The following is a 9251-nucleotide window of genomic DNA, read 5'->3' on the forward strand; positions in this document are numbered from 1 at the left end:
ATAATATTTCCAGAAATACATATATACCTGTACAGACAGGCAGACATATATACCTATGTATATGTATGTATATGTATTTATGGAAATATTGTAATTATACATACATAGTCTATTCCCTCTCTTCCTCCAACTCCCCGTCCCCCATATCACTTTTACAATAAATATAGAACCTATGTAGTTGATTCTATTTGAGTGATTAATTTATCATTTATTACTTCAATTGATGATATATGTTAAATGACTTCTGATAAATTTTGATTGACTTCCAATGAATCGTCAATTAATTCTAGTGCATGCCATGCCACACTGGATGACATCTTGTAATATATGTAGGGTACATAAAATAACATAGTTTTAAGAATTTGAAGCTTCTTCATAATTATGATGGCAATGGAACCTGTGACTTCTGTTTACCCATATGGCTCTTGAGTAGCAGATGCTTAGAGAAGTTGATGAGAGGTGTGAGTCACATTATCTGCAGAATTTTCCTAAATTTTTTCCTCTCCATTTGTCAAAACATTACATAAAAGAATGATAGTTCGGAGTAACAAATAAACTCTGCATTTCAAATGTCTTTCAGATGTTTCTGCTTCGTATAAAATTCCTTTTCTGCCAAATTCTAATAGCACTTACATTAAAAAAAAACAAAAAACGAGAGAACAAAAACTTCTGGATGTTTACAAATGTCTAATGTATGAGAATGAAGCCCAGGATAGCAGAGTGGGTTACATGTTGGGCTGCTAACTGCAAGGTCAGCAGTTCAAGTCCACCAGGTGATCCAAGAGGGAAATATAGGGTTTTCTGCTCCCATAAATATTTACAGCCTTGCAAACCCTGTACAGGTTTTCTATATGTTGGAAACTGACTCCGTGGCACACCGCCACCACCAATGTATGAGAAAGCGGGCTATTTCCCCATCTTATTAAGGAGTTTCATATGAAACAAGTTTGGCAACTGATTTGTTAGTAATCTGCTGCTTTTTACAGCTAGTAAAAGACTCTGCATTTTGATTTCTTTTTTTGAGCTGAAAAATAGTACAAATTTTATTAATATTATTATTAAGTCCTAGGGTCACTATGGAACTGATTCCAGGACACACCTCCACCACCACTACCACATTTCAATAATCCGATTGAGCACAATTCTATTCTGACATGCATGGAGTTTTGTTTGTTTTTGTTTTGGGTTATATGTTCACATAGTATTATTAAGATATTGTTTGGCTGTTTCAATTGAGGTCAAAATTAATGTGGTTCCAACAGTACAATGTCTTTCACAGGAAGGTAGGTCCCTGCTGTAGGTAACTAGAAGAGACTGCAGGAGGTGAGGGAAGGGGCTCTTCACTGAACCCTAATCCAGGTCCACTTCGTTGTTTCTTGCGTTTAAGTTGTTCTGGTCCATGTTGAAGTATAATTCCACTTCTGAATTCCACTCTATGGAAAAGGGAAAAGAAATGGAGAAGACAAAATTTATTTTCAAGGGCACATACTGAAGATTGCTTACCTAATTCTGCTGGCATACCTTTGGCAAGGAGTCCTGGTGTGGCACTGTGGGTTAATGCGCCAGACTGCAAAGCCCTTTGAACTGCAAGATCAATGGTTCAAACTCACCAGCTGCTCCTTGGAAACCCTATACCGGGTCACTATGGGTCGGAACCGAATCGACGGCATTTAACAACAACAGCAACCTTTGGCAAGAGCATAGTTAAATGGCTGCCTTGATGTAAGAAGGCTGTGACTGTGGGTTCAGATTGCACTTTGATTTTTGTCCCTCAGTAAATACCATATTTTGTATCATGGCACAGTATAAACATTCCCGTTATGAGTAATTGGTGTTGCTGTTGTTAGGTGCTGTCTAGTCGGTACTGACTCATAGTGAAACTATACACAACACAATGAAGCACTGTCTGATCCTGAGGCATCCTCAGAGTTATTGATACACTTGAGCCCATTGCTGTTGTTACTGTGCAAATCCATCTCATTGGCAGGGGAGAGGGGGCAGTCTTCCTCTTTTTTGCAGACACTTCACTTTACCGTGAGTGATGTCCTTCTCCAGGGACTGGTCCCTCCTGATAATACAGCTGAAGTATGATAGATGAAGTCCACCTATTGTGGCTTTGAAGAAGCATTTGGACTATACTTCTCCCAACATAGATTTTTTTTTTTCTTTTTTCCTCCAACACCATAACTCAAATGCATCAGTTCTTCTACATCTTCCTTATTCATAATCCAGGTTCCACATGCATATGAAGCTATTGAAAATATCATGGCTTGGGTCAGGAGCACCTTAGTCCTCAATCTGACTTCTTTGCTCTTAAATATTTAAATAGATCATACGCAGCTGATTTGCCTATAATGCATTATGTCCTTTGATTTCTTGACTGTTGCTTCCATGTGTGCTGATGGTTGACCCGACCAAAATGAAGTCTTTGACAACTCAATCTCTTCTACATTTATCTTGACATTATTTACTTGTCCATTGTTGAGGATTTTCGTTTTCTTTACATTGAAATTCAACCAATAAAGAAGGTTGTATTCTTTGGTCTTCATGATTATTGTAAGTCCTTTTCCCTTTCAGCAAAAATGGTTGTATCATCTGCATATCTCAGGTTGTTAATAAATCTTCCTTCAATCCTGATGCCATGTTTTTCTTTATAATCCAGCTTCTTGGGTTATTTGCTCATCATACAGATTGAACACATAGAGTGAAAGAGTACAGCCCTGGCATGCACCTTTCTTAATTCTATAATGTTTGTTCCCTTTTCTGTTTAAACAAATACGTGTTGGTCTGAGTACAGGTTTTTCAGTAGCACAATTAAGTGTTCCAAAAAACTCATTCTCTGAAATGTCCATATCTTTTCATGATCCACACAATCGAAAGCTTTTGCATAGTCAATAAAGTACAGATATGTATCTTTCTGCTGCTTTCTGCTTTCAATAAAAATTCATCTGATGTCAGCAATGATATCCCTTCTTCCCTGTCATCATCTAAATACGGTTTGAACCTCTGGAAATTCTCTGTCAATGTACAGTTGCAGTCATTTTTTAATAATCTTTAGCAAAATTTTACTTGCATGCAATATTAATGATATTGTCCAATGATTTTTACATTTTGTAGGGTCACCTATCTTTGGAATGAACAAATATATGGATGTCTTCCAATCAATTGGCCAAGTAGTTGTCTTTCAGATTTCTTGGCATAGATGAGTGACCACCTCCAGTGCTACATTATTTGTTGAAAGATTTCAATTTGTACTCCATCAATTCCCAGAGCCTTGTTCTTTGTCAGTTCCTTTAATGCATCTTGGACTTCTTCTTTCAGTATTACTGGCTCTTGATCATATGCTTCCTCTTGAAATGGCTGAACATTGATATTTCTTTTTGGTACAGTGACTCTTAAGTATTTCTTCCATCATCTGTTGTTACTTTCTGCATCAATCAATATTTTTCCCATTGTTGTTGCTAATTGCTGTCAAGTTGCTCTGACTCATAGTGACCCTATATAGGGTTTCCAAGGAGCAGTTGTTGGGTTTGAACTGCCGACCTTGTGATTCACACAGAAGTCCATTTGAATCTTTCAATACTGCAAGATGAGACTTGAATATTTTTCTTCAGTGCATTTAGCTTGAGAATTGCTGAGTTCGCTCTTCCCATTTAGTTTCCTAACTTCAGGTCTTTGCACATTGCATTATAATATTTGGCTTTGTCTTCTCAAGCTGCCCTTTGAAATGTTCTATTCAGCTCTTTTACCTTCTCATTTCTTCCACTTGCATTAGCATCTCTACACAGGAGAGTTAGATTCCGAGTCTCTTCTGGCTCCCATTTTTCCTTTTCCTTCTTTCTTTTATTTTTTATTAACTTTTGCTTTCTTCCTGTTTGATGTTCTTCATGTTATCCTTCAAGTCTTCAGGTTTTCAGCCATTAATGTTGAATGCATTAAATCTATTCTTGAAATGATTCCTAAATTCAGGTGGATATATTCAAGGTCTTATTTTGGCTCTTATGGACTTGTTTTAATTTTCTTACGTTTCAGCCTGAGCTTGTATACAAGCAATTGATGGTCTGCCCCTGGCTTTATTTTGGCTGATGATATGGAGCTTTTCCAACATCTCTTCTCACAGATATAGTCAATTTGATTTCTGTGTATTCCATCTGTTGAGTCTTCTATGTTGTTTAAAAGGTATTTGCATAAATAAGTCTTTGGTCTTGCATTCCAGTGACCGATAATTTTCAATACATCTTGATTGCATATTTGATCAATTTCAGACTGAAGAAGCTGGTGTAATTCTTCACTTTCATCATTACTGGCTTTAGTGGTTGAATAACTGTTGTATTAACTGGTGTTCCTTGTAAGCATATGGATATTACCTTATCACAGACAGCATTGTACTTCAAGATAAATCTTGAAATGTTCTTTTTGATGATGAATGTGATGCCGTGACTCTTCAGTTTGTCATTCCCAGCATAGTAAACTAGGTGATTTTCAGATTCAAAATGGCCAATTCTAGTGCATTTCAGCTCATTAATGCATAGGCTATGGATGCTTGAGTTCCATTTCTATTTTGACAACATCCAATTTTCCTAGATTCATACTTTGTACATTCCATGTTCTGATTATTAATGATGTTTACAGCAGTTTCTCCTCATTTTGAGTTGTGCCCCATCAGCAAATGAAGATTCTGAATGCTTTACTCCTTTCCTGTCATACTGATCAACTCCACTTTGAGGACTCAGCTCTTTCCCAATCATATTTTGAATGTCTTCCAATCTGAGGGATCCAGCTTCCTGCACTACATCTGACAATATTCTGGTGCTCTTTATCTAGTTTCAATATTTAATATTTCGGTGCTACCTGACAGTGTTCCATTGCTATTTGTAAAATGCTCAGTGACTGAATATTCTAAAGTAATTGTCTCTCTTTCTTCCTAGTCTATCTTCATCTGTAAGCTCAGCTGAAACCTGTCCACTATGGACGACCCTGTTGTTGTTAGGTACCATCGAGTCGGAACTGATTCATAGTGACTCTTTGCATCACAGAACGAAACACTGCTCAGTCCTCGGCGAGCCTCACAATCTTTGCTAAGTTTAAGCCCATTGATGCTGGAACACTGTCAGATATAGTGATGGAAAAGGAGCCCATCAGGTTAGAAGGCACTCAAAATGCGACTTGGGAAGAGCTGCCTCCTCAAAGTAGAGTTGACCATGATGATGTGAATGGAGTAAAGACTTCAGGACCTTCATTTGCTGACAGGGCACAACTCAAAATGAAAAGAAACAGCTATAAACATCCATTAATAATTGGAACATTGAATGTGCTGGTATCTAAAGTACCTGTGGTATAGCTTCCATAGTTACTGTAACATAAAAATGACCACAATATGACCAAATGACAGACAAGTGGTGAAACTATTTTTAATAGATATTTGTTGTTGTGAAGTGCTGTCGAGTCGGTGCCGACCCATAGCGACCCTGCATAGGGTTTCTGCAGGGTAGTTGGTGAGCTTGAACAACCGACCTTGCAGTTCAAACTGCTTTATAGTCTGGCACATTAACCCACAGCACCACACCAGGACTCCTTAATAGATATGTTGTTGTTGTTGTTAAGATATAGGTAACTAAAAAATAACAACTTCAAAACAATATTTAGTCTTACTAGTCTTACTTATGTTCTCTGATTTTTTTTACCATTTTATTTCTAAAATTAACACTGTATGTGTAAAATACTTATTTTAATCACATTAATAGCTGAACTTTTTTTTTTTTTAGTGTTTCACATTGTGCTTAGTTTGTTTTGATGCTATATCTTCCAAGAATTAAGATTTAAAAATGAACAATTTATGTTAAAGAGGACATGCAAAAGTAGAACAGAGGCCATGGCTTCATAAAGGGTTGTTGTTGTTAAGTGCTGCCAAGTTGGTTGCAGCTCATAGCAATCCTGTATAGGTTTCCAAGGAGAAGTTGGTTGGTTTGAACCCTGACATTGTTGTTCATAGTCCAGTGCTGATCCTACAGCACCATACCAGGAATAGAAGCTTCAAAGTAAAAATCAGTCAATCTGATTCCTATATAATAGAGGTCAGACATGCTTCCACCTACAGTCTTTATTCTAACACCAACTATGTCTCCAACAGCATTCTCGCTTCACATCTGGTTTCAAAAACCCATTGCAATGGTCACACAGAACTCACTGACAATATTCGTGATTACTGACTTTTTTAAGGATGTGAAGAGAGTGCAATTCAGGATCAGAAACAGCTCAGGATGCAGCAGTTCTCCAGTTAGTAACACATGCTCTCTGATGTATTGCAGACATGCCTTGCTCTTGTCTTTAACCTCTTAGACTTGTGGCCCCTTGGCCTCTGCCCTGCTTGGGCAAGTATTACAAATATACTTTAGCTAGTCTGTAAATGCCCAAAGGGCACATTCTGCAAGTCAGCCAGCTGTTTACGTGCACTCATCATTACTGGGTCTATGGACCTAGTAGCTTCTGTCTCTCCATACCAACATTTTTGCCACTGCCTCTACTGTTACCACTTTTCCAGGTAGAGCTCTCATGCTTCACTCATGCCCTTCTTTCTTGATAGTCCTGGTATCATCTGATCCTGCTTCTGAGAAGGCTCCTTTTAAACCTAGTAGGATGGCAAAACTAACCTATTCCAGCATTAAAGTGCTATATACCCTATTTGCATGGTCCTTTGGAGTCCTGGTGTAGTGCTGTGGGTTAATGTGCCAGACTGCAAAGCCACTTGAACTGCAAGGTTGATGGTTCAAGTTCACCAGCTGCTCCTCGGAAACCCTATACAGGGTCGCTATGGGTCAGAGTTGACTCGACGGCACATAACAACAACAACAACAACCCAATCATTTTCTGGAGTCCTGGTATGGCACTGTAGGATAAGTACTCGACTTCAGCGTCAGTTTGAACTGCAAAGTCAGTGGTTCAAACTTACCATTCACTCCTCAGAAACCCAATAAAAGGGTGCTACGAGTTGGAACCAACTCGACGGCAGTACACAATAAACAACAAACCAATCATTTGGTGGAAATTAAGTAGACATTCTATAGAAAAGCTATATCATATAAATTCAAGGTACCACAGATACAAATTATTTTATTGTATTTAATGAGATTAAAAAGTATCTTAACTCATAGATTTCTATCAGTTGTAAAAATCTGGAAATTGCATGATTAGGCTGCTGTAAACTAGAAATATTCTTGACAATAGGATGATAGATTATCCTTTCATTCCTAGTTAAAAGTATGATGCTCATATGATGTCAATATGGTAAGAAATATAGAAAATTAATTTTTCAATTTACTTTTATTTTCTTTTTGGTTTATATCATATAAATGTTAGGTAACTTTTCTTTATATTTATAAAACAAAACTTGATTAGGTGGCTTTTTGGTCAATGTAGTTAACTAATTCAACTATAATATTAATAAATTGGAAACCACTATTCTCTTCTAAACATCAGTTTAAAATTGCATTTTCAAAAATTTGGTAACTAACTAAAATTAGTCTGATCATAACTAACTCTTTATGCTAATTGGACATTCAGTCACTATAAAAGTTCAATTTCTATTCTGCTGATGCCTCTAAGTTTTAAATTGTGCTAGGCTTGAGGACCCGTTGGGACACATTCTAAGTTTCTGTTCTGTGTCTACAAAAATGTAGACATATTCTAAACCTCTTGCTTCATAATTTTTGTTTAGCAATTAGGTTACTCTCTGTGTAGAATTTCCAAGGTTTACTCCAATCTCAGTTACTGCCTTCTACCACAAGTGACCATTGTCTTTCATTTCCATTTTAAGGAAACTGGAAATGTTCTTTAGAAAAAGTATTCACAATACCTGATGTGGCACATGAATTAAAAACTGGAGGAATAAAAACATTTCTTGTCAGGAAAACAACAAAAAGATTATGTCTGAACAATGAAATGAAACTTTACCCTGCAGGAATACAGCATGGGCTGATTATCTTTCAGCAGTCCAGATTTCTCAGAAGCTTTTTCTCTTTGTAAAGACCCTTAAGGGTTTTTTGGATTGACTAGAATGGAAAATTTTCTTCACTCTCTTATATTCCAAATACTATCCATTTACAGAAAAATTGTTATGTATTCCTGCTACCTTGTCTGTTCTCTAGAGTTTTGTTTGTATAACAGCCAAATTTTCACATCGCACAAATTTTGGCAGAATATTTGTCCTGAATTGACTCTGTAACACTTTACCTAGTAACAATCCAATTACATGAATAAGAGAGGCTCTATTATGGGGATTTATAAGGATCTCCTTATGATAAGCATTAAACATAAAGTGACCTGGCTAGTTAGAGAATTTACTTGATTTACTAGTTGTTTTTTATTTTTCTAAACACTATCATATATCCCTATTGACCAAGCCACTATAATCCAGAATTCTTTCTACTCATAAATGTAAGTATAGTTTCTAATAACATGGCTAAACTGTAATATAGAGGAATAAAAGAATTTCACAAGACTTCATTTAAAGGGTGCTGTCTTTTACTCGGGAGCAGTGGTGGTTCCATGGTAGCAAACTCACATTCTACAAGTCAGAACAGATTCAATGGCACTTCGCAACATCATCAACGGATCAGCAGACCTGGGTTTGATTCCTGGACAATGTACCCCATGAACAGCTATCAAATGTCTGTCCTTGGAAGCTTGTGTGTTGTTATGATGTTGAACAGCTCACAGACTAAAAGAGACTGAGAAAAAGGGTCTGGTGATACAGTTCCATACCTCAGTCAATGAAAACTGTATGGAGCACAGCATTCTAATCCATAACTAATTATGGATATGGTAGAGACAGTACAGAACCACAAGGTTGGCAGCTCACACCAATCAGCTGCTCCTCGGAAACCCTATCAGAGTCACTGTGAGTCAGCATGTACTTGACAACACTTAACAACAACAACAAATGTTTTGTATTATATATGTTGTTGATAAGTGCAGGCCAGTCAGTTCTGACTCATAGCAACCCTGCATAAGGTTTCCAAGTAGTCACTGGTAGGTTTGAACCACTGATCTTTTGGTTAGCTGTCCAGTGCTTATCCTATAGTGCCACATCAAGACTCAATATTACAGATGAGGGGGCTTCAAAAGTTTATGGAGAAATGGAATTAAAAGATAATGGAATTTTTTTCACAAATTTCTTGAAGTTTATAAAGAGAGAGACACAGAGAGAGTGTGCCCTCCTATGGGTTGAGGGTTAATGTGCTGGGCTGCAAAGT

At 37.1% G+C, this 9251-nt stretch overlaps 1 protein-coding gene across 1 annotated transcript in view; it reads left to right on the top strand.

Moving 5' to 3' along the window:
* LRP1B (low density lipoprotein receptor-related protein 1B) overlaps positions 1-9251 on the top strand; it is a 2342762-nt gene that overhangs the window by 331650 nt on the left and 2001861 nt on the right. The window lies entirely within an intron of this gene.

Source organism: Chrysochloris asiatica, unplaced genomic scaffold (genome assembly GCF_000296735.1).
Source record: "Chrysochloris asiatica unplaced genomic scaffold, ChrAsi1.0 scaffold00012, whole genome shotgun sequence".
Taxonomy (NCBI): Eukaryota; Metazoa; Chordata; class Mammalia; order Afrosoricida; family Chrysochloridae; genus Chrysochloris; species Chrysochloris asiatica.